The following is a 24,686-nucleotide window of genomic DNA, read 5'->3' as shown; positions in this document are numbered from 1 at the left end:
CTGTGCTTCAAAAGGTCCATCCGCTTAGTCCAATTTTGGCATACTCCTTCCAATGTTTCGGCCGGTATCTCCCATATAAATGCTTTAATGTTGTCTTCCAATGCATTAATCGAAGCAGGCTCTCCTGCCTAAAGGCGCTATATCGCACGATCTGGGTGGCCAATTGACAGGTCCCGAACGTGAAATAAAATGTTCACCGAACTCGCCTCTCAACAAGTCGATTGTTACGCTTGCTGTGTGGCATGTGGCACCGTCTTGCTGAAACCACATGTCATGCAAGTCAAGCTCTTGCTTTTTGGGCAAAAAAAAGTTGGATATCATTTCACGGTAGCGCTCACCAATCACAGTTACGTTACGATTCGCAGCATCTTTGAAGAATTACGGTCCAATGATGCCTCCAGCCCATAAACCGCACCAAACAGTGACCTTTTCTGGATACATTGGTGGCTCTTCCAATTCCTCTGGTCGATCTTCACTCCAAAATCGACAATTCTGCTTATTTACGTACCCATTGATCCAAAAATGAGCTTCGTTGCTGAATATAATTTTTCGATAAAAAAGTGGATCTTCGGCCAACTTTCCAAGAGTGCATTCACCAAAAATTCTGCGTTGCAGTAGATCGTTCGGCTTCAATTCTTGCTCCAGCTGTATTTTGAAAGGCTTCACACTTAAATCCTTTCTCAAAATTTTCCACGTTGTTGAGTAACAGAAGCCCAATTGCTGCGAATGGCGACGAATCGATAATTGATGGTCATAATTAACACTGGCCGATACAGAGGCGATATTTTCTTCAGTTCGCACTCTACGTAAGCGTGTTGGTGGTTCGATGTCCAATAATGTAAATTTGGTTCTAAATTTAGTCACAATAGCGCGAATAGCCGCTTCAGTGGGTCGATTAAACTGACCATAAAATGGAAGAAGCACGCGATAAACTTTCTTAACGGAACACACATTTTTATAATAAAATTCAATAATTTGCAAGCGTTGTTCGCTTCTAAGACGATTTATGGTTAAATTCTGTACCAAGCTGAAGATTTTTGACAGTGAAACAAAACACCAAACGTGCGTCAGTTGTTTAAACCAGCTGTTTAAAAAGATAGTAGCTTAAAAATCACCCTTTAGTATCGCAGCTTTTCTGGCTTATACTTCTGGCAGCTTGCGATTCGTAGGTAGGTAGTCATATCGAGCAAAAGAAAATTTATTATTATTTTTGTATTATTTTCACATATTTTTTACTTTGAATTGAATAAAAGAAATTTTCCTAACTAAATGTTTGGATTTTTTAGTTGGTTACACTTCGAGTGCTGGACCCTGTAAATAGAAGTGACCCTGATAGATTTTTACTACTTTATGTTTTTAATTAAATATTAGTTTTCATTTATATCATATTAGTTCTTATTTGTGTTCACTTAAGTTATTGTATTTAGAGCGATTTTATAGCAGACCGAAATATTAGGACCAAACACCATTTTTACTTAACTTTGAAGCTCGGCGACACTGGTTGCGATTATGCTAGAAAGATGAAATTCTATATTTGAGCATCTTATAGCATTAGTAACAATGTAGTGGGTATACATTTTGAAAGTAGAATAAATACTAATTTTTGTCATACAAGGGACACCCTAATGTATATACATATTTTTGAACTCTCTTGGCACTCTTCGTTTTAGAGTTAAGATAATTTTTTAAATTCTTAGTTCTAACTGAAATTTGGGGGTTCTTTAAAATCAAATTTTGACGTGATGGTGAAAAGCTATCATGAAACCGATGTTGTACTAGCAATGAGATATGGTGTCGCACACATTCCGATTCTTGCATATGCGTAAAGTAGTGCTGCATGGTTTTATACTTCGGAATTATCTTACCATTGTCCTTAGACATTCACACTATGTAACTTACGTTGCATGAATTATAAGTTTGTTGCTGTTTTGCTCATGGTATAATCGAGTGGATCAATAAATTTTGGCTTTTCATCATATTTTATGTTCAAATACTTCAGACTCTGTCCTCTTTCTATTTTTGGTTGATTTATATTAAAATTTAAAATGCCTAGCACATAGGTATCTTGGCTTCTGTTTGGTAAAAAGCTGTGTTCGTATTGGATCTCGCATAATTTACAAATCGCTCTGGAAACGTAATTACACAATGCGCTTCGAAAATTGATTCAAGCGGCTGCAAGAGTTTATTTATATTTTGAAAATCAAATAAAATATTTTGAAAAACAACTACTTGTTTTAACCAACCATTTGTTTTCAACCGCTTGTATTAATTTTTCCACTGCTAGGTCAGCTCATATATCAACGCAATTTTGGAGCGATCTGAAACTGACCCCTTATTATCTTAATACTGAACGGGCTAATAAACTGCTTATCTTGAAGTTTTCTAAAAATTCTGGTTACAAAATTGAAATTTTGGTGAAACTATTTTTAAAATTTGCTAAGTTGTTTACAAAGTTTGTTGCTTAAAAAATTACAAAAAAAATTAAGTCCAAAAAAATAAATATTGGGTTGACAACTAAGCAATTGCGGATTTTACTCATAGATGGTTTTAGTTGAATTTTTAGGTTAACAGACGTAGTAAAAATATAAGACACATTTTGTTATTTGTTAGTTGGTAATTCAGCTGTCAGTAAGTAAAAAAAGAGATGGTCTGTAAAGTCGGTTTACTGACGATAGTTTAACGTGATAACGTCATAAGAAAATACTGATTGAATGGTTGCATTTTTCAAAAGAAAATTTTAATTTTATTTGTTTGATAGATATTTTGTATGGATATAGAGAATGAGTTAACATTAACATAACATCATATACTTTAACATAACATAACATAACATAACATAACATAACATAACATAACATAACATAACATAACATAACATAACATAACATAACATTACACAACATAACACAACATAACATAACATAACATAACATAACATAACATAACATAACATAACATAACATAACATAACATAACATAACATAACATAACATAACATAACATAACATAACATAACATAACATAACATAACATAACATAACATAACATAACATAACATAACATAACATAACATAACATAACATAACATAACATAACATAACATAACATAACATAACATAACATAACATAACATAACGTAACATAACATAACATAACATAACATAACATAACCTAACATAACATAACATAACATAACATAACATAACATAACATAACATAACATAACATAACATAACATAACATAACATAACATAACATAACATAACATAACATAACATGACATAACATAACATAACATAACATAACATAACATAACATAACATAACATAACATGACATAACATAACATAACATAACATAACATAACAAATTACCCCGTATTAAAGCACTTATCAACAGCTTTCATTTGATACCCATATTGTACATACACAACCAAAGGTTACCCGGGTCCACGTTTTGACCTATATCTCGAGACCCCAGTCACGGAGCGGCATGAAAAATACTCTGTACTAAAGCATTCACCAACAGCTTCAATTTTATATCCATATTGTACAAACACATTCTAGGGTCCACGTTTTGGTCTCTGTCTCGAGACCCTAGTCACGGAGCGGCATGAAAAATACTCTGGACTAAAGCATTCACCAACAGCTTCCATTTGATACCCATATTGTACATACACATCGGAAGGTTACCCGGGTCCACGTTTTGACCTATATCTCGAGCCCTATTTCCAAAACAAAATATAATCCTTGTTACTCGTGAAGGATGTAGCTTTCGAATGGTGAAAGAATTTGCAGTTCATTCAATGCAATGAGCAAGGTAACTACATATGAGCAAGGTAGTAACACTAATGAGCAAGGTAACGACACATTTTTTCGTGCGTGCAGCCTGTTAAATCGAATTATAAGACGTTATCACGTCAAAATTGTTTTCATCGGTTGCGTAGTTTTCGTTTGACGTTCGTTGAAAAATGGAAAATCAAAAGGATCGTTTTCGTCATATTTCCCTTTTGTATTTCCCCAAAGGAAAAACCGCATCGCAAGCTCATAAAAAGTTATGTTTATGGCTGTTTATGGTGACGAAGCCTTAAAAGAACGGCAGTGTCAAAATTAGTTTGCCAAATTTCGTTCTGGTGATTTTTCACTCAAAGATGAAAAACGCTCTGGTCGTCCAGTTGTAGTTGTTGATGCCCTAATCAAAGCAATAATCGACTCGGATCGTCACAGTACAACCCGTGAGATTGCAAAAAAGCTTCATGTATCAGATGCATGCTTTGAAAATCACTTAAAGTAACTTGGCTATGTTCAAGCACTCGATACTTGGGTTCCTCACGAACTGAAAGAAACGAATTTAACGCAACGGATTAACAGCTGCGATTTGCTAAAGAAACGTAATGAAAATTATCCATTTTTAAGACGACTGATAACTGGCGATGACAAATGGGTTGGTTACAACAATATCGAGCTGAAAAGGTCGTGGAGCAGGCCAGGTGAACTAACTCAAACAACATCAAAAGATGATATTCATCAAAAGAAGATTTTGTTATCAGTTTGGTGGGATTACAAAGGAATTGTCTACTCTGAACTCTTACCACCCAACCGAACGATCAATTCTGATGTCTACATTAAACAACCAACAAAATTGACCAATGAGTTGAAAAAAGCGCCCCGAATTGACAAATCGAAAAAGTATTTTATTCCATCATAACAATGCAAAGCCACACACATCTTTGGCCACTCCGCAAAAATTATTGGGGCTTGGTTGGGATGTTTTGCCACATCCATCGTATAGTCCTGACCTTGCACCATCTGACTACTTTTTGTTTCGATCTTTACAAACCTTGAATGGTAAAAATTGCAATAATGATGATGATGTCAAATCGTACCTGATTCAGTTTTTTGCTAATAAAACCCATAAGTTTAATGAACGAGGGATTATGATGCTGCTTGAAAAATGCCAAAAGGTCATTGATGAAAATGGGCAATACATTGCAGAATAAAGTTATTTAGTTCCATGAAAAAATTGTCTATGATTTGCTAAAAAAAAAAAATCCGCTATTACTTAGTTGCCAACCCAATAGTTAAAACACGGTAACTTGTTTTCGCTTCAACACAGGGTTTTATAATTGGCGCTTAATTGACCGCGCTCCTTCTCTGCGATTGCATCACATGAAATTGCGTAATTTTGTAATATTTCTGGTACGCATATTTTTCACTTTTATTTGGATGTTTTAAAGTTACTTCCGGTATCTTAGAGTTTCTGCAATTTTTAACACTTAAACTGAGAGTTGAAACTTGCTTTTAAAATTTTCGGTTCATGTTTACCTCATTTTGAATCTAAAATTCCCCCGTATAAAAAATTTATTTTATGTTGACTCCAACAGTCAACTGCTTTTAGCTTTTATAAAACTGGAAGTCAGATAGATTTTATAATTTTCTTACGATCTTTTTTTATGAATAGCAGTAATTTGTTTCCTGCAACAAATTCCAGGCACAATGTCTTCATGCATTTGAGCTCCGTCACCCCTTTTCCCTAACTTGTAACTAAAAAATGTAAGAAGGAAATACTTCCAAATTGTTAAATCATACCTAATCTTAGAGGCCATGGTATAGGATGTACAGGGTTTGATTGAAAAGTAATAAGCCTTATTTTTTTTAAGCAGTTTTATTAAGCATTTTGGCTTATCCCTTTGAAGCACACATTTTACTTACCAACCGCTTTTATGATTGCATGTAATTTTAAGGGTTTCAGGGGTCGCTGATTACGAATCTGAGGTCAGATTTGAGAAATTCAATATGGCGGATACAAAATGGCGGACCTATTTTTTGAAAAATTTTTTGGAAACTTACCAAATTTGACATTAGGGGGTTTTTGGGGTTGCTGATTACGAACCTTGAGTCAGATTTGAGAAATTCAATATGGCGGATACAAAATGGCGGACATATTTTTTGAAAACTTGTTGGATACTCACCAAGTTTGATATTAGGGAGTTTTTGGTATCCAACAAGTTTTCAAAAAATATGTCCGCCATTTTGTATCCGCCATTTTGAATTTCTCAAATCTGACCCAAAATTCGTAATCAGCGACCCCAAAAACTCCCTAATATCAAATTTATTGAGTATCCAACAATTTTTCAAAAAATATGTCCGCCATTTTGTATCCGCCATATTGAATTTCTCAAATCTGACCTCAGATTCGTAATCAGCAACCCCAAAAACCTTATAGTATCATGTCCCATCTTTATACATTATGCACTTTGTTGAAAAATGAATTTTTTCCTGAAAATAGACGATTTTTTCAATTTGTTTATCTGTAATTGTTTATAAATTCACGCAAAACAATTTTCTTAGTTTCAGTTACATTCTTTGATATATGGAGAGAAAAAAGAAGGTGGGAACCTGGCTTCCCACCATGCTCGTAAGGGTTATACAACTAATATTCTTCAAAATAGGACCCTTGAGCGTCAACACACCGCTGGTAGCGGTCCTTCCACATTTTTTAAACTCATCCGCCAGAATTGCGTTCAATTCGCAGTGTAGAGGTGCAGAGGAAGGCGGTGTGCGCCGGCGCATTGTCGTGATGAAGGGTCCAATTGTTGAAGAGGTCGGGCCGAACCGGGGCAACGCGGTTTTTCAGCCGAAGGAGCACTTCTTTGTAAAATGCCGCGTTTACAGTGCTTCCTGGAAGTACACACTACTTGTGGACGATGTCTCGAGAGTCGACATCGACCATGATCAGCATGGTTTTGTCCTTGGATTTCCTTGGATTTCGACATGCGCGCCTTCTTGGGTCATGGCGACTGGCTCGTGTACCACTGGGTACTGGACAGAGATTGGTACTCGTAAGCCTTCTTAAGTAGCCCAATGGTTTCGGTACTCATTTTGTTTAGCTTTACGCAAAATATGATCGAGTAGCGTTGCTCCAACGATCGCTGCATTCTCGCAACTGCAAAATCCTAAGACACTTTTAAAACAGCTTTCACGCTTGGAGCGATGTTGACTGCTCCGCTGTTGCCAGGGAACTGGGACCGGGTTTCTAGTGGAAGGGGAAGGTCCAACGATCATTTTCCCCCACCAGCCGATTCAGTTGATCGCTTGGCAGACGCTTCGTGCGGGAAGGCTTATTACTTTTCAATCTGTATGGATATCTTCTCACCTCCAAACACTTCTATTAATATGCTGATGCTTTCATCGAAATTACGATATGTGGCCCGAAAAGGTTGCAAGTGAATATCTTCAAGACTACGTGCACGTGCTTTTTGGATTAGAAAATCAGGGAATATGCACCGGTAGACACTGATAGAACAAGAGATTTCCTTTTTTTGATTTTTTTTGTTTTTGTTTTGTAAGCACGTTTATGACTGGACCATATTTTTGTATAGTGCACTCAGTTGGACGTAAATATACAAAGTCGAAGAGTTAAATTCGGAGTATTGAACTGAAAAATAATTACATTTGCACGCATCTTGGTTCAGTTGGCGTTCGAAATTATTCAAACCTTCTACAACCGGGGCTTGAAGCGCCTACATGCACCAGTCAGTTCTGCTTTTGGTCTAATGAGCTCTTCTTCTATCAGTTTTCAAAGCGTTACAATGGTCTCAAGGGGGGTAACGTTAATTCATGGAAAAAAAGGCACATTTTTATGATTTTTTTTTGATGACTCAGTTAAAATTTATTCGTCAAATCTTTTACTACATAAAACTATAGCATTTGAAGTATATTTTGTGAAATTTTCATCCAAAAATATTTAAAAATACGGCAATGGCAGAAATTATTCGGACGCATCTCAAAAAAAAGTAGTTTTGCGGTGCCCCTCATAACTCGGTGTTAAATCATCTGAAATCAAAAAACCAAAGTTATTTCGTTAGATAATCGTTTTCTCCGGGTAACGCCGAGAGGGTTTTTTGAAATTAAAAATTTTTCGATTTTTGGGAACTCGTTAAAGTCAAAATCACGATTTTCGCGTAAAAAATCGGTGAATTAGTTACCGTAAAAACAAAAGTATTAACAAATTCGAAAAGAAACTCTTCGGCGTTACCTTGTAAAACATATACAGAAAAAGTGTTCAAAATTTCAAAAGGATCGGTGCAGTAGTTTCAAAGTTATGAGGGGCACCGACTTTGAAAACGTAAGTTGTGGGAAAACGGAACTGAAATGATTCAGAAAACACATGTGTATTTTTGTTCGATCGAATGTTTACTTTCATTGTTATTATAATTGTTATTATTATTATTATTATTATTGTTATTATGGCATTATACCGCCTGAGGGCACTATGTACTTATAGTCGTAGATGTTGTCTACAGTCGGTAAATGATCTTCTGTGAAAGAGAATATATAGTGAGCGAAACAGTTGCTAGGTACAAATGGCGCGCGGTTGAGCCAGGTAGGTAGCAACGCTTACGTGGCTATATCTTTGTAAGTTTTGCTCCGATTCATCTAAAATTTTCACAGAATATTATTGAAAGGTTCTTCATTGAAAAAATCAAATAAAAAAAAAATGCAAAAAAAAAAATTTAAAAACGTTACTCCCCCCTTAAACTCGCCTCTTACTAAGCTCTACAAGTGATAATGAGGTGTATGACAATCCATGCTTCAAAAAGACTACACATCTTGGGCTTAATAATAGAAAGGCTTCTTTGGAGTTAAGAGTGAACAGAAGTCCGGCTAAACATGTATTCCTTTCAGCGGATTTAGTTATATCGTAATTTTTTTCTTAACAGTTGAGTCATTCAGGGATTTTTCGGTTCAAAGCGATTCTAGTATCGCAGTTTTTCTCGCTTATACTTCTCTGTGCTTTGCACTATCATCTACGGCTACGCTCTACTATCAACCATGAAATAATGCACTGAAAACATGCGCGAAATGCATTCTGAGTTTACCTCGATGACTCTAGACTACAAATTAGACTAAGAAAAGCAATATATTTGTGTTCGAGATAATATTACTTTTGGCTTATTAATACTTCACACTTCGAACGTATTTCATGAGGTCGATTTTATATTTTACCAAAAAAGGGGTTTTGTTGTCATTTCTGTGCAGTTGCGTTCTGACATCAGTGATAAATTACCAACAACAGCTGACAGCTGGTTTTTATGTTAGCAACCAAATTGGCTATAAATATCATCCTCGTTTTAAACATCAGCATCTGTCATAAATTATACGCGGCATAACAACATGTGATTTAAATGCAATAAATTAATACACACATTCATACATACACATCCGTATGTAGCTGACTTGCGGGTAAGGTCACTATACTGTGCATTTAGAGGCCGGAATTGTTTGTCTCTATTTAAAATACTCTTCCTTGCATCCGTTTTTCGTTGGTTCGAAGCTAATACTAAATTCGGAAGATTTTTTCAATATGCTTTGTACTTCTTTTTAGAAGCTTCAAAGTAATTGTACAAAGTTCAGACATGCACCTAAATTACGCAGTAAAGGAATGTAAGCAATTAAGAGATTAATTGAGCTCAGTTTAAAATAAAATAACTAACTTAATACATTTTGTTTTTTAATTTTAATTTAATCAAATTAATTTTATCATTTAATTGCACATTCCAAATGCTCCATGCAACTCTGCGAAGTCTATTCAATGAGAAAACGTAGTGTCATGTGACCTAAGAAGAAAAATATTACAAATAAATGGTAGAAAAAGTGAATGGAATTTTTTTTATTTTTTATAATCAATTTACTTATTCATTTGTTTCATGAATAACAGCAAAACTAGAAAGAAGGAACTGAAGTGGAATAAGAAAAATAAAGAGTCTCTCCCTGATTTGTTACAGGAGCGAGTGGAATTGCTTCTGTGCCTATGGAGAAATGGACACTGATGGCACCTACAGCACATGGAAAGTGAGGCGCGAAACAGAATTGCAGCGGGACAGTGGGTAACTGGTTGACGGGTTGTGATCAACTGATCCACTTTTGTTGTAAATTCGGTCGGTTAAACACAATTGCGGCGGAACGGTTTTCAGCTGACATTTTGTGGTAGTGAAATGTTTTCGCTTGCTATATTTGTGAAGCACATCGTTGAGGCTCATTGTTACAAAAAACCATTTTATTTCTAAGTTATTGAAATTTTGTGGGTTGTGGCTTATGCACACTGGATATTATTTATTGCATTGGCCTGATGTTGCTTGTAAGCAAACAAATTGCCATCGAGTGATCAGAAAAGCAGCCCCGAATTTTGAGCCCGTCGGAGAAAATAGAAATGTATCTAATTATTTGCTGCCGTAAAAAAAAAAACAGACGGCAAGAAATCCATCCCGCCGCCTTTCTGTCCGCTGCAATTCTGTCTGCTTTAAGCTGGATGTCTCCTTATTTTGAAAATTTGCCAGAAATACAATTTCCAGATATTTGCCGAGGTGTTGAATTAAATTTTAAGTATTTCAGGCATTGCATCTTGAAAATTTCTAATTACATTAATTTTTAAGATCAAAAAAAAAAAAAAAATATTGGATCAGCTCAAAGCCATTCTAAAGAGGAAGACCAGTGCTTTAAGATTCTGTGCATGGTACACATACTTACATGGGATGTTTTTTATTAGCTGGGGACCTTAAAATATTAATACAAGCCAGAAATATTACTGGAATGATTTTTGATTTGTATTTTCTTAATAGTCCGGTAGATAATTTCGTTGCATATCTGTTTTGAATATAATATCCGACATATGTCTGCTGTAGCTACGACTTACATGGTCTATTCGATCAGTCCAATTTTCGAATACTTTTCCAATAAATCTGGCCGTATGACGTTAATGGTGGCTTGAATATGGCAATTAATCGATTGTTAATCACGTTATGTGGCAAGTTGCGCCGTCTTGTTAGAACAACATGACGTCGATGTTTAGCTGATTAAATTTTGGAAACAAAACTTCAGTGGGCCATTCAGCGCTCATCATTCACCGTAACGGCATCACTTTCCTTATTTCAAAAGAAATAAGGCCCAATGATGCTCTATCAACTTCGCTAACAGATTTAGTTTTTTTTTTTTAAGTAGGTTTCCATACTTTGGAAGTATTATTCTGGCGTTAAACGAATCATGGTGACTCACCTTACCTTACCTTAACCTTACTTAATAGAAATGTCTACATAGTTTGCCATTCTCAGCTGAAAAACCATAGCTATCGATACCGATAGTTTCCTCGCAGCAGAAAAAACATCCCCTCACACAGGCCAAAATCTCGTTTTTTGCGCTTTTGGTGTAAAACATCTTGGCAAACTGAGCAATCCGCAATTATGATCCGAGATTTGAACTGAGCATTTCAAAAATATTTGCAAAAGGAGACTTTGAGTTCCGGTAATTAACTTTCACCTATATTTGCTGGTCCCTGTACTCTATGTTTTCTGGAAATTTAACGATGACACGGTCTCTTACTACTTTCATTGAATTCAAAGACGTCATTGTCCAACATTTATGCTTAGAAATTATCATGATCTGAATACAGTTATTATTACACTTAACGCAAGTAGCAAAGTGGCTTGAAATTTGTTAAAACCATACAAGTCTTGAAGCAGTTTTAATAGTACGAAAAATATTATTATTCCCGCAGGGAGTGTGCCTGCAGAGGCTATACCCCACTAGCAGAATAAGCACTTGACACTTTGACGACTTAATTTCAGTTCTACATACATTATCTCATATATACATGCATACACACATGGATATAGCAATAAGTTTCCCGCCTTATAAAAGAGGTGTTGCTGCTAATAGGTACAACTTTTGTGTTCGCTCTAGTAATATACTGGGGATTTGTAGGTATATGCGAGATCTCGGTCGCAGTAGTTGACATTCGTTTGAAGCGTAAAGGCTTTTTTTTATCTGACGTCAAAAATTTAGACGTTCGTCCCGAAAAAACAACATTTGCGGGAAGCCATTCTTCATTATTACATACCTTTAAAAGAAAAGAGCAGCTGAAACGTGTCGTGTAAAAAATTCGAGGATACTCAACTGCAACAATTATTGGATGAAGACGCATGTCCAACTCTTGATGATATGTCTAAAGAGTTGGATGTTGACAGATCAACCGTCGGCAAACGTTTGCTGGCGATGGGTCTGGTCCAGAAAGTAGGTAAGTGGGTCCCTCATCAATTGAAAGAGGCGGATATGGAGAGCCGTTTGGTGACGTGTGAGATGCTGACAATGAAAAATGGATCTATTATGATAACCCTAAGCGTCAAAAATGTTGGAGCCTGCCAGAGGAACCCATTTATAGCGAAAGAAAATATTCTTGCTTCAAAGGGTATGTTGTGCATCTGGTGGGATAAGATGACGGGTGTCATCTATTATGAACTCCTTAAGCCATCTGAAACCATCTCTGAAACCAACACTAATGCGTCTCAATCGAGCTCTCAAAGGAAAGCGGCCGGAATGGGACGGTAAATATGACCAACTGATTTTGCTGTATGACAACGCCAGGCCACACGTTGCTAAATCGGTCCAGAAATATTTAGAGGGACTGAATTGGGAAATCTTGCCCCACACGCCATATTCCCCAGACATTGATTCCATCTACTCCGATCAATGCAGTTAGCCCTTAGAGGGGAGCGGTTCACTTCTTACGAGAGCATCGCAAACTGGCTCAATGAATAGAGCAAGTCAAAAGAACTCGAATTTTTCGTCAGAGGAATCCGTATGCTGCCTGAAAGATGGAGTAAAGTTGTAGCTTCCAATGGCACATACCTTACATAATATCGTTTATTATTTAATTGATTAAATAATTCGTAATTTTGGCTAAGAAAGGATGGAGACTTATTCCCATACCCAAATACTTATTCCCACAAATCTCAATTTAGCTTCTGGCAATTACATGTGCCAAATGTATACAAAATTGCATGCAAAAAATAAAATAACTGGCGTCAGGTGTTTGGTCTACAATTATAAACCGGCAAATAGTTTTGATGAGGATATTTTTCATGGCAGAAATACCCTCGGAGGTTTGCCATTGCCTGCCGAGACGCGACCGCTATTAGAAAAAACCTTTGCTATGATGTGATGTTTCATACACGGAGAATCGAATCTACACGGTCCCTAATGGCAGGCACGCACCAACCCATTCGGCTACGGCAGCCGAACGTGCGCATATACCCTATGATTATAAAGTAGCGGAAATGTTTAATTTACACTAACCGTGCACGTGGGAACCTGTCGATATTTTTTGCTTATGTTGGTAGGACTTTAAGACACACATTTGTCACTTTCTAGCGCCATCGGATCATTAGTGTCGACCTGGACCACGCAAACGGCCGGAAATTTGGGCAAACAATTCTTGAATTTTCCATGATGATAATGCGCCATCGCACCGAGCGCAAATTGTGCTGGATTATTTGAGAGAACACCAAGTGAATACCACCGTACAAGCACCGTGTTCACCTGGTATGGCCCCGTGTGACTTCTTTTTGATTCCCAAATTGAAGATACCACTTTGTGGAAGGAGATTTCAGATTTCGATAGAGGAGATCACAGAGAATGCGACGAAGGAGGTGAAGGCCATCCCTTCGTCGGCCTACCAAGGGTGCATGGAGGACTGGTTTAAACATTGGCACATGCGTGTTGCTTCAGACGGGTCATATTTTGAAGGAGATACAATAAATTTGCCTGAAATTTAACTCTGTTTCGTTTTATTTAACCATTCCCGGTACTTTCAGATCATAATGGAAGGGTACTAAAAACCTCATATCCAACATTTCTCGAAATAATTTCGTTCAATAAATAATTTCGTTAAAAATAAAATAAAAATAAAAAATGTTATATGCGCACGTAGGTATACGTATGCACGATATTTTATTGTTTGCACACAGGAATCGCTTTATCATGTCATAATTGTATTTACAGCTTTGAAATCGTCTGAGGTGGGGCGACTGCAATTGGGTAAAAACTCTTTCTATAATTTGTTCTGTTACGTTCACAGTAGGCATCGAATCTGAGATCAATCGTTTGGTAGTCACATACAAATTCATTAGCCTAGGCCGTCTGTATATTTAAATTAATTTTGCCCACACACTGTAAGCAGCGAAATAAATTTGTCATGGCAAATAATTGAAATTTCGCAGCATTCCAGCATCAAATTCACATTCCATATAGTAAATATCCATTTATTAAAATTAATTTAAATGCAGAACAGCAGAAGTGCATTCAGACGTAAGTTTTCAGCTGCCTGTTTACTCATTAATCAACCACCAACCTTTTGCTAGCGCTGTGCAATCAGAATGATGCGGAGAAATGTGCTCGCGTAGTTACGAGCACATTGCGTTTGAGGAGAGAGCTATATCAGCTACTGTCATCAAGGCGAATAATATGGACACCTGCGCAATATCGCGGTCACTCTGGTCATTGATAGATGAACTAAACACATCGATTTTCTTGGAAATACTATCGAAGTACCCGACTATTGGCTATATGTCCTGCTGTTTCACAACAGTGGAAGATGAGGAAGAGGCAGAATTCATTTAGTTTCATTCTGTTTGAATACACCGCAGTTCGAGTAGTAACCTTTCGACAGCTGAATTCCTTTTTTTTGCCTTAGTCAGAGTAGTTTTATCACAATTCCTTTGGACGGACGCATTAACTTTGCTAAACGATAAGGATGCTTTAACCACATGTCGGGATAGTTGTACAAAACTCGATTCTACTGAACAAATTTTCCTACTCAAGCTTTGTTTTAAGCTTCTAAATGCTCCTGGTGAGGCTTAATTCATCTACAAAGTACTTCCAACAAAAAGGCCCCGCTCACAAAAATTACTGATGTACTTATTTTGTATACCTGCACACAGTTTGTGCATATACTTATGTAGTAAAGCGAAGACTGTTGCTGTATTGGAAGTCTCAAACGTAGAATAAGTTGGCTTCAGTTAATATTAACATATAATTCGCGTCAGCTGTAGTGTAGAAAAGAAAACAATTAACACATTTAGTTAGTGTTTGGGTGGCGATTAGTTAATTTAATCTTTACTCTCTGTGCTCAAATTATTGCCTTTAGATTGTCGCTCAATACTTCCTTTGGCTATCGCAGAACAATCAAAACTCTTATAGTTTTTCCTTTACATAATCAAAGATAGATGGCATTGCAATCAAAGCTAACAACTAAAGGAATCAAATAAATCCAGTTTATTACCAAATTAATCGATTTCCACTGAGTTAGCGTTTCTTCATTCCGCAGTATGCCCTTCTGGTTGTCAAATACTTCTTTGCAACTAAAGCACTAGCCAGCGTGGTTTCATTTGTCAAATGGTGCGATAATTAACTGAGTGCTAATCGCCATTCTTCGTCAATTTCTCATTTACCAAAAAAGCTCAGGGCCAGGAGCTGAATTCCGTATGATTGGAAAATGTATTGCATTGTGTTTAACGCAATACGTACGTAGGAAATAAAACGCATTTAGAAAAAATATTTGGCATTGGCATAAAATGATGCAGAACGACAGATGTCCTCTGCGTAGCCATTGCAATGTGAAGGCGTCCTAATAGTGGACCTAAGAAATTACAATTAATATGCGATTATAACAATTGGAAGTGTGAGCTAAGACGAGTTTCGCATTTTAGGTGCTAGTTGTTCTGTGCTATTGAAAATGTGTTCTTTTTTGCTAGTTCCGGTATTACTCATACGCCGCGGCCAACATTTTAAGAGATCCAACTATTATTGATATGTAAAATACAGGATTTGCTAAGAAATATTTAAATCTTTTTATGCGAAATACGTGCTAAACAGCTTTCCGCGAAGTTGCATGACTTGAAGGAAGGGTCAGCTGGTAGTCTTAATGGCACTAAATGCCAACAAAAAATTTGTCGAGTTGTTTGATACCCAGGAAAACTACTCTAACTTTATTTATTAACGTTTTCGATTAGAAATAAGAATTTTCTAATAAAAATAATGAATCTGCATGCCTTTTAGACAAGTTTATAGGTAAAGCTTGTAATTAAAGCCAATTAAGAATTTGGTTAATATACAGCCTGTGTCAGAAGAAAGAACTGGGTTTTTTTTTTGTAACTTCAAGATATATTTCGTTCTGCTCTTTGCTGTGTATTAGTCCCACTCAGGGCTATGACGCCAGTGCTAACTCAGGTTAGTGCCGTATGAAACTTTCCCGTAAGCGCAACCAAGCAAAAATAAGTGTTGGTATCCTCAATAATTTCTAGAATATTCTTTGGGAAAACGCTTAGCAGGAACAAAAAAACCTATCCTAGCAGCAATCAAAACTTAAGCCGCATTAACATATGGGTATTTGACAATGCACCCTAACCCTAAAAAGTTTAAAGTATCTATTAGCCCATCAGCACTTCAACTCTTCCAAAAATCTTACTTGGCGGCATGGCCATCATTTGTATACGGCTACAAGTCTTAACTTGTATTTGGGATAGTCACATACATTTAGTCGTGGATAAGTTTAACGGAATGTCTCGCGCTCTGAACTACACAACACTTTACTTCTCTACGCTTCCGTATTCTAATCGTTAAAATATATGTTATGCCAACGGTATTGTATGGTTGTGAAAATTTTGTGGTTGTGCATGCAAACAAAAGCTTAATGCACTATTTAATAACATTAGTCGATATGTTTTCAGGATTAAGGCAATAACACGTTTCTCCTCGTGCTAACACTACCTACTCCATGCCCCTGGATAAGCTTCTTCAGTTCAGATCTTGGGAGGGACTCTAAACTTCTCACTGTTATCATACATGCAAAACGCTAACGTCAGAAAGACAGTTCTTGGTGCATTTCAGATATACTGAAGAAGAAGGCTTCAGAGTACTCATATATACTTTTATCACAAAAGATTGAGTTTAAAGAGTTGAAGTACTATTTTCAAAGTCTGGTATCAAATCAAAAAACTCTAGCGGCAACGATAAGGCCACGTGGTGCATATGCGAATTACAGATTGGAAAGTTACATTCATCAATGTGAAAAATAATATACTCACTAATAAAAATACGATCTAGTGCGTTGCCAAGCTTATTAAAAGAAATATAATTAACTTGAATAAGGGAAATACTTAAAAAGCTATCTAAAAAGTTAAGTTGATTTGAGGTGTTGATATTAGTTGGAGTAAGAACCACATTATTGTGATAATTCAACCCGATAATTTTATTTAGGTTGACATCGTCTAAGATGTAGAAATTGATATCTTCATTATTTACCTTCAAATTAATAGTAATTTTTATATGAACAATATACAAATACTTCAAGCTGTTAGGTGGAATATAAGAACGGCATATAAAGTGTGGTCCAAAGGTACCGAATATACTTTACATATGCAGAGTTGGTCATGTAGACAGTCGTGTTTTAAAATAACCTTCCCTACCATTCAATGAAGCAGCTAACCCATTTCAGGCCCAAGGCTAAGTTTTAAATTATTATTTGTAATACTTTTTAATAATAAAAAAAATGGCGTCGGATTGATTATTTATATTTCTCTTTACCTTCCCATTAAAATTTTCGGAAAATGTTGGCATTATTGCTTTAGTGCCAAACAGCTACACTGCTACATACCTTAAAGAAGTGCGTATATATATAAATATTTGCATATAAAATACCTTGAACATATTTGCCAAGCATTCATCTTATATATAAAATAAAGTCAACTTTTTGTGTGTGTTCGCTAACTGGCCGTGTCTTTGCACCGAATTAAACCAAACTTACACACATTGTTAAGTAGGTATTGAAGATGGTTTACGTATAGTTTGGATGCCTATTGGTGGATAGGGCTCGAGATATAGGTCAAAACGTGGACCCGGGCAACCTTCGGATGTGTATGTACAATATGGGTATCAAATGGAAGCTGTTGGTGAATGCTTTAGTTCAGAGTATTTTTCATGCCGCTCCGTGACTAGGGTCTCGAGATAGAGACCAAGACGTGGACCCTAGAATGTGTTTGTACAATATGAATGTCAAATTGAAGCTGTTGGTGAATGCTTTAGTACAGAGTATTTTTCATGCCGCTCCGTGACTGGGGTCTCGAGATAGAGACCAAAACGTGGAGCCTAGAATGTTTTTATACAATATGGATATCAAATGGAAGCTGTTGGTGAATGCTTTAGTACAGAGTATTTTTCATGCCGCTCCGTGACTAGGGTCTCGAGATAGAGACCAACACGTGGACCCTAGAATGCGTTTGTACAATATGGATATCAAATAGAAGCTGTTGGCGAATGCTTTAGTACAGAGTATTTTTCATGCCGCTCCGTGACTGGGGTCTCGAGATAGAGACCAAAACGTGGACCCTAGAATGTTTTTATACAATATGGATATCAAATGGAAGCTGTTGGTGAATGCTTTAGTACAGAGTATTTTTCATGCCGCTCCGTGACTGGGGTCTCGATATAGAGACCAAAACGTGGAACCTAGAATGTGTTTGTACAATATGGATATCAAATTGAAGCTGTTGGCGAATGCTTTAGTACAGAGTATTTTTCATGCCGCGCCGTGACTGGAGTCTCGAGATATAGGTCAAAACGTGGGCCCGGGTAACCTTTGGTTGTGTATGTACAATATGGGCATCAAATGAAAGCTGTCGATAAGTGCTTTAATACGGGGTAATTTTCATACCTATTGATGACTAGGGTCTCGAAATATATGCTAAAACGTGGACCCGCCGTGTCTTTGCGCCGAATTAAACCAAACTTACACACATTGTTAACACTTGATGATCATGAAAAAAGAAGATTTTTTTTAAATTTCAAATCAACGCAAATGAATACCTAAGAAACAATCGTCAAAAAGAAAAAAGAAATTTATTATTTTTTCAATTAACAATCGCTCACGTGCTTATATTTTTCTTATACATTTAGGAATTTTCACGTGTAAATTGGAATTAATTAATGTAAGTTTTCATCAAATTTAGTGGATTTATTTTTTCGGTTCATATGCGATAAACTACGTTGCACCATGAGTGAATCAAATAAAAAAACAAAAAATATAATCCACAAAATTTCAGAATACCATAATTACAATAGTGTTTATTACAGTACAAATGCCAAGACAATCACGTAATCATATTGGTCGCTCGACAAATAATAATAGGCGCATGAGAAATGCTCGGAATAACGCGACATCAGAAGAACGTCAAGAAGAAAATGAAGCAAATCGGCAACGAATGGCACGGTCCAGATCAAATCGACCAAGAGACATCAATTTGAACAAAGCTGCTATGTAACGGAACTAGACTTGTAGTCAAACGACTGGTGAATAAGCAACTATTTTAATTGCCAAATTCAAGAATGAAGACGTTCTAATACCGAGAATTCCAATGATTCCACCTGAATAGCCATTTGAATTCAAGCGTTTGCAACTGCCCATTCGTTTAGCATTTGCAATAACTATCAATAAATCACAAGGGCAAACTTTAGAAATATGCGGGATGAATTTAGAAGAACCAGTATTCACCCATGGTCAACTATACGGTGGCTGTTCACGTGTTGGGAAGCCAACAGCATTATATATTTACTCAAAAAATAGAAAAACAAAAAATATTGTTTATGCCAAAGCGCTTGAATAAAGAATAAAGAAATAAATAATATGAAAACCATATATTTTCTGTTCTAAACCATATCTATTCTATTTTAGTGTGCCCAGCGAAGCGGGCGGGGTTTGCTAGTTACTTTATAAATGATTTTTCCACGAACTTCATTTGAAATATTTATCATCTGTTGCTAAGGCAACTGCCAACTTAATTGACATAAACAAATATCTGAATTGGCAGCTCTTAGTAACATTACGAATATGAGATATGGATTTATTCGAAAAAATCTGTAGAATAAGGCACTTCAGGTGCCACAACATATTTTTATACAATACATGCTTAAAATGCTATGTTTATATGCGTGTGTGCGTGTATTTGTGCATTTTGTGCGTTTGCTAATTCAGTCTGAGCCTGTGAAATGGAATAAAGCAAAACGAAAACAAGGAAAAAAGCTTGATTTTATAAACAACGTAGACATACACTTGCAGGCGTACATATGTAGGTATATACAGTTGCGGACATGAAAATATTAACACATGAAAAAAATCATGTTTTCTGACTGTTGTCTTTTATTACTCAAACGCAAACATTTTTTTGTATGGAAGTCAGTAAATGGGTGCAATCACTATTAAAGACAGGCAGGAGCCTCCATTTTTACCTTGTATACTCCACTCGGGAGCGTAGGACCTCAACATGACTCTTCCATCGCACACGATTCTGCGCTGTTGTTTTTACGCCATCCCGTGTGATGCTTGCATCTGCGGCCTTGCACAACATCGATCTTCTCCAAGTATTCTTTGGCCACTGCGATCTCTGCTCCCTTACTGGTTCCAGTCCCGCGCCATTCTCGTGTTGCTATCTGGTAGTTTTTTGAGCATGTGACCTACGCATCGCCACTTTCTGCGTTTGATTTTCAATGCCATAAGATGAGTTCCTCTTTCGTTGACATCCACAGCGCGTCGTTGATGCTGGTGTTCGGCCAGAATATTCTACAGATGATGCGGAGGCGTTTGTTGACGAAAGGTTGTAACCTCGGTGTGATGGTGTTAGCGGTGGCTGGTATTTCACTTCCGTGCAACAATACTGAATTCACACAAGAGCTGAATATTCGCAGCTTAGAGTGCCTGGAAATTTGCGAACTCGCTCATACTCTTTAGATACGCCCGAACGCCGCCCTTGGTTTGCTGAGCCTGAAGTTGACATCTTCATGGTAGCAGAACCCTTCGACAAATTCTACGGGACACCCGTCAACCATTATATGTCTTGCTTAATTGTGGTTGACTTCTATAGCTTTGGTCTTGGTGATGTTGACCTTCGATTCGACGGTGCGTGCCAGCGTGATTGGTCTGTCCGCCTTCGCTTGCGTGTCAGTGAGTGGGAGGAGGCAGATGACTTCTTCTTCTGCATAGTCCAGGTCCTGTTTTGAAAATTAACAAAATGGCAGCGAATTTTCAAGGAAAATACCATAATTTATTGTGAATAAAATTTTATAAGTCCAATAAAGTACTAATGTTTGATGTTCTGAATATATGTAAGTATTGTTGGTTCTTAAATATTTTTTTACGCGTTTTGTTTTTTTTTAGTTTTAATAGAGGTTTGCACTTGTATGGTGTTTGACCGAGCTGCTCCTCCAATTTATGTTGTGCGTCTGGGTGTTTTTTTATGAAATATAGGGACCTAACTGCTCCGATCAGTAAGCTCGTTCGACGTACTCTGCGATTTTCCATTGCCGGTGGAGGGGCGACCGATACTAAAAACACTTTTTCTATTATTTAGTGTTCCATGCCCACAGCGGGCTTGGAATCCGCACACTCCCGAATAGTACTGTGAAGCTCTTTAGTCGAAGAGGCCGAGAACCATGTCGTCATCTTTTTGGGATTCTGATTTCTCCGTTTTGGCTTCTTCTTTCTTTTCGGCAGCAGCACCAGCAGCTGGAACAGATGCAGCAGCGGCTACAGCAAATTTGCTGAGGTCCTTGATGAACTCCTTGATAATAGCAACAGAAAAACCATTGACAATACTGTGGGACATCGAGTCAACTTCCCACGCAAATCCTTAAGCTTAAGTCCAAGATTTCGGGTGAGAAAATGGGGACATATGAGTGATGATCAAACTAAAGGGAGAGATATTCAATATGGCTTTAAAATTGGTGTTCGTTAATAATTTCAATTTAAAATTAAATTGTTGTTGCGCTCAATAGGCGTTATGTCTAGGGTCTTAAAATATATCACCACTATTCTTTGCAGAAAACCAAAATTTAGGCTGTAGTTTTTTTGATTATCTGCGGCCAGAAATTTTATATTTACGTATAAGCTATTGTAATTGTATTCAAAACGTTTGAACACCCTGACGACAAATTAGGATTGACAAAATCTTATAGGTATCAAACTTTGATTTTTCCCAAATATCATTGCTTGCCCTCATCAAGGCTTTTCTTCATTAATGCTGTGGGGCTTTCGAATTCTTTTCCAGAATCAATCAAGTCTACTATGAATCGGAGTGACTACAATACTCACAATTGTGTTTAGTTCTATAACTTGAATGTTATTCCGATTTAACTGCCTTGTTTTCTCAACCTATCCTATTTATTTTTTCACTGCTTTGTATTTATTTTTCACAGCATTACTCTTCTCAACACTTGTCTTGAAATCCTAAATGTAATTATACTAATTCCCATACATTTAGTTGTGAAAATTACTTTTATTCAATTCAAAGTAAAAAAGGTGTGAGAAAATAATACAAAATTAAGAATCAATTTACTTTTGCTTGATATGACCACCTTTTGTCTTGACTATGACCTTGAGACGGTCCAGACACGAATGGCAAGCTGCCCGAATGTGACTTGCAGGTATTTTAGCCCACAGGCGGGCAATGGCTTTTTTCAGCGCCTCCAGGCTGGGGAATTTTTAGTTCGGACCTTACTCTCGAAATTGGTCCAAGGAGAAAAATCCATTCTATTCGCATCTGGTGAATTTGACAGCCGTTGTGTGAACGTTATGAAGTTCGGAGCGTTGTTTTTTAGCCATTATTGATTCTCTTGAGCTTTGTGAGATGGTGCCGAATCCTGTTGAAACATCCATGGTCTGCCATCGAACTGTTTGTCTACCCACGGCTTCAAAGCAAACTTCAGAACAATTTCCCGATAATATTATATTTGGCTTTTACCTTGACGGCAGACTCGATGAAAACGATTGGAGAGCACCCATCTGCGGTTACAGCGGCCCAAACCATCACCTGTGGCGGGTGCTGCCTTCTGGTGGCCAATCGATGACTCAAATTCTCGTATGAGCGGTCGGTCAAATAAGCCGCATCCTTTTGGGAGTTTACAAATAGCTCAATTCGAAAAATTTTCTCGTCAGAAAACACAATGATCGGAAATGGATCGCAGAAAGCGAAGTAGCTCCTTCGCGCTCTCAAGTCTGACTTGTTGCTTTGTTGTGAGATCATGCGCCTTTTGGATCTTATAAGGTTTGACTTTGAGATAATTTTTCAGATATTTTAAGTTCTTTCGCTATTTGATTGGCACTTCGTCAGGGATTTCACTGAAGTCGCTTCTATACTTTGCGAACCATTTCACGTGACGTTGTAGTCTTTTGACGACTACCCCCATGACGTTTCGCGATGCTACCAGTATTATTGTAATGAGTAATGGTGCGATAAACAAAAACTTCATTTACTTTAAGGTGCTCCAGTTCACGAACAATCGCTGGTTCTGATTTTCCAGCCAAATATAATGAAATCACATTATTATGTTTGAAATCCAAATGCTTCCACGCGTTTGTAAACAATACTCTGGATTGCCATTTAGCTAACAAGGAGGTAGCTGAATGCCGGACCCTGTAAGAAGCTATACTTAGACTTAAAAAAAAAAAAAAATAATTGGCGCGTACACTTCTGTTAGGTGTTTGGCCGAGCTCCTCCTCCTATTTGTGGTGTGCGTCTTGGTGTTGTTCCACAAATGGAGGGACCTACAGTTTCAAGCCGACTCCGAACGGCAGATATTTTTATGAGGAGCTTTTTCATGGCAGAAATACACTCGGAGGTTTGCCATTGCCTGTCGAGGGGCGACCGCTCTTAGAAAAATGTTTTTATTAATATTTAGACTTACTATCTGTATATAGGTATACCCGCGTGTTAGTTTTAAATTTTAAATTAACAGTCTATATATTGTACTACAATAAAATATTTAAAATTTGTTTATCTTCCATTCTGTATTATAAAAGGCTGAAAATCTTAGGTATACACCCATATATACCTCAGATAAAGGAAATAAAAACCCAGTTTTCTTTATAACCTGGGTTTTTTATAATCCTTAAATCGCAGTTTTACTATTTGTTTACATTTTTAGGTCCTCCACTGTATAAGCATATGAATGTAAATTCTTATTAGAACGTGCGCCTCAGCATTTGAATGATTTATGAGTTTTTTCTAACTCTGCTTGATCTTTGTATACTCACTTTTTTTTAGTAAAATAAATAATATCTGAGTTTACAATTTGCTGCTTCGCAACCGACGTGGGCCTGTTTATATTCTATGCAATTTGCGTTGATATTTGTATGCTCATATTTCTCATATTTTCCTCCTCTGTTAGTTCATTTTTGGATTTAACCCAAATACCTATGCAAAATGCGTGTCTGTGTGCGTGTGTTCTTTAAGGCTTGATTTACTCCCAACCACTGCCTGAAAATTCACATGCGTATGCATTCATTCTTCGGAATTTTTCAAGAGTATTCAAGCTATTAATAAAAATTACTGTGAGGATTATATGGGATAAGTCCTTGATAATAATGATTATCGTACGTACGTATATCTTTTTTCCTGTAGAGTGCGTTACTATGCTTAATTGGGGGTTGAAGTGTGTGTGTGTGGGTATACACTTTGTTGCTGGATTAAGGAAAGTGCTGCTGTCTGAAGTGGTGTCTTTTGTTGTTCCTGGTATAATATTTACATACATTTTAATAATGTTTGAATGTAGCTGATGCTAAATTTTATTTTATTTGGTTAAGGGGTCCCGATGGTATAGATCTCGAAAATTTAGGGTATTTTCAGGTATTTTTTTTAACAATAAAAAAAAATGAAAAACGATATTCAAATATTTTGAAAAATGAAAAAATTTTGTTTTAATAATTTAAAAAATGGCGCTGAAGTTGGCCCTCGCGAAAAATTGGATCTGGACGGTGTTGTCCGTTTCGGCTCTTCTATTTATCTGAACACACAAAAGCCCAAACAAT

Source organism: Anastrepha ludens, chromosome 2 (assembly GCF_028408465.1).
Source record: "Anastrepha ludens isolate Willacy chromosome 2, idAnaLude1.1, whole genome shotgun sequence".
Lineage (NCBI taxonomy): Eukaryota > Metazoa > Arthropoda > Insecta > Diptera > Tephritidae > Anastrepha > Anastrepha ludens.
This window is presented reverse-complemented; position numbering follows the sequence as displayed.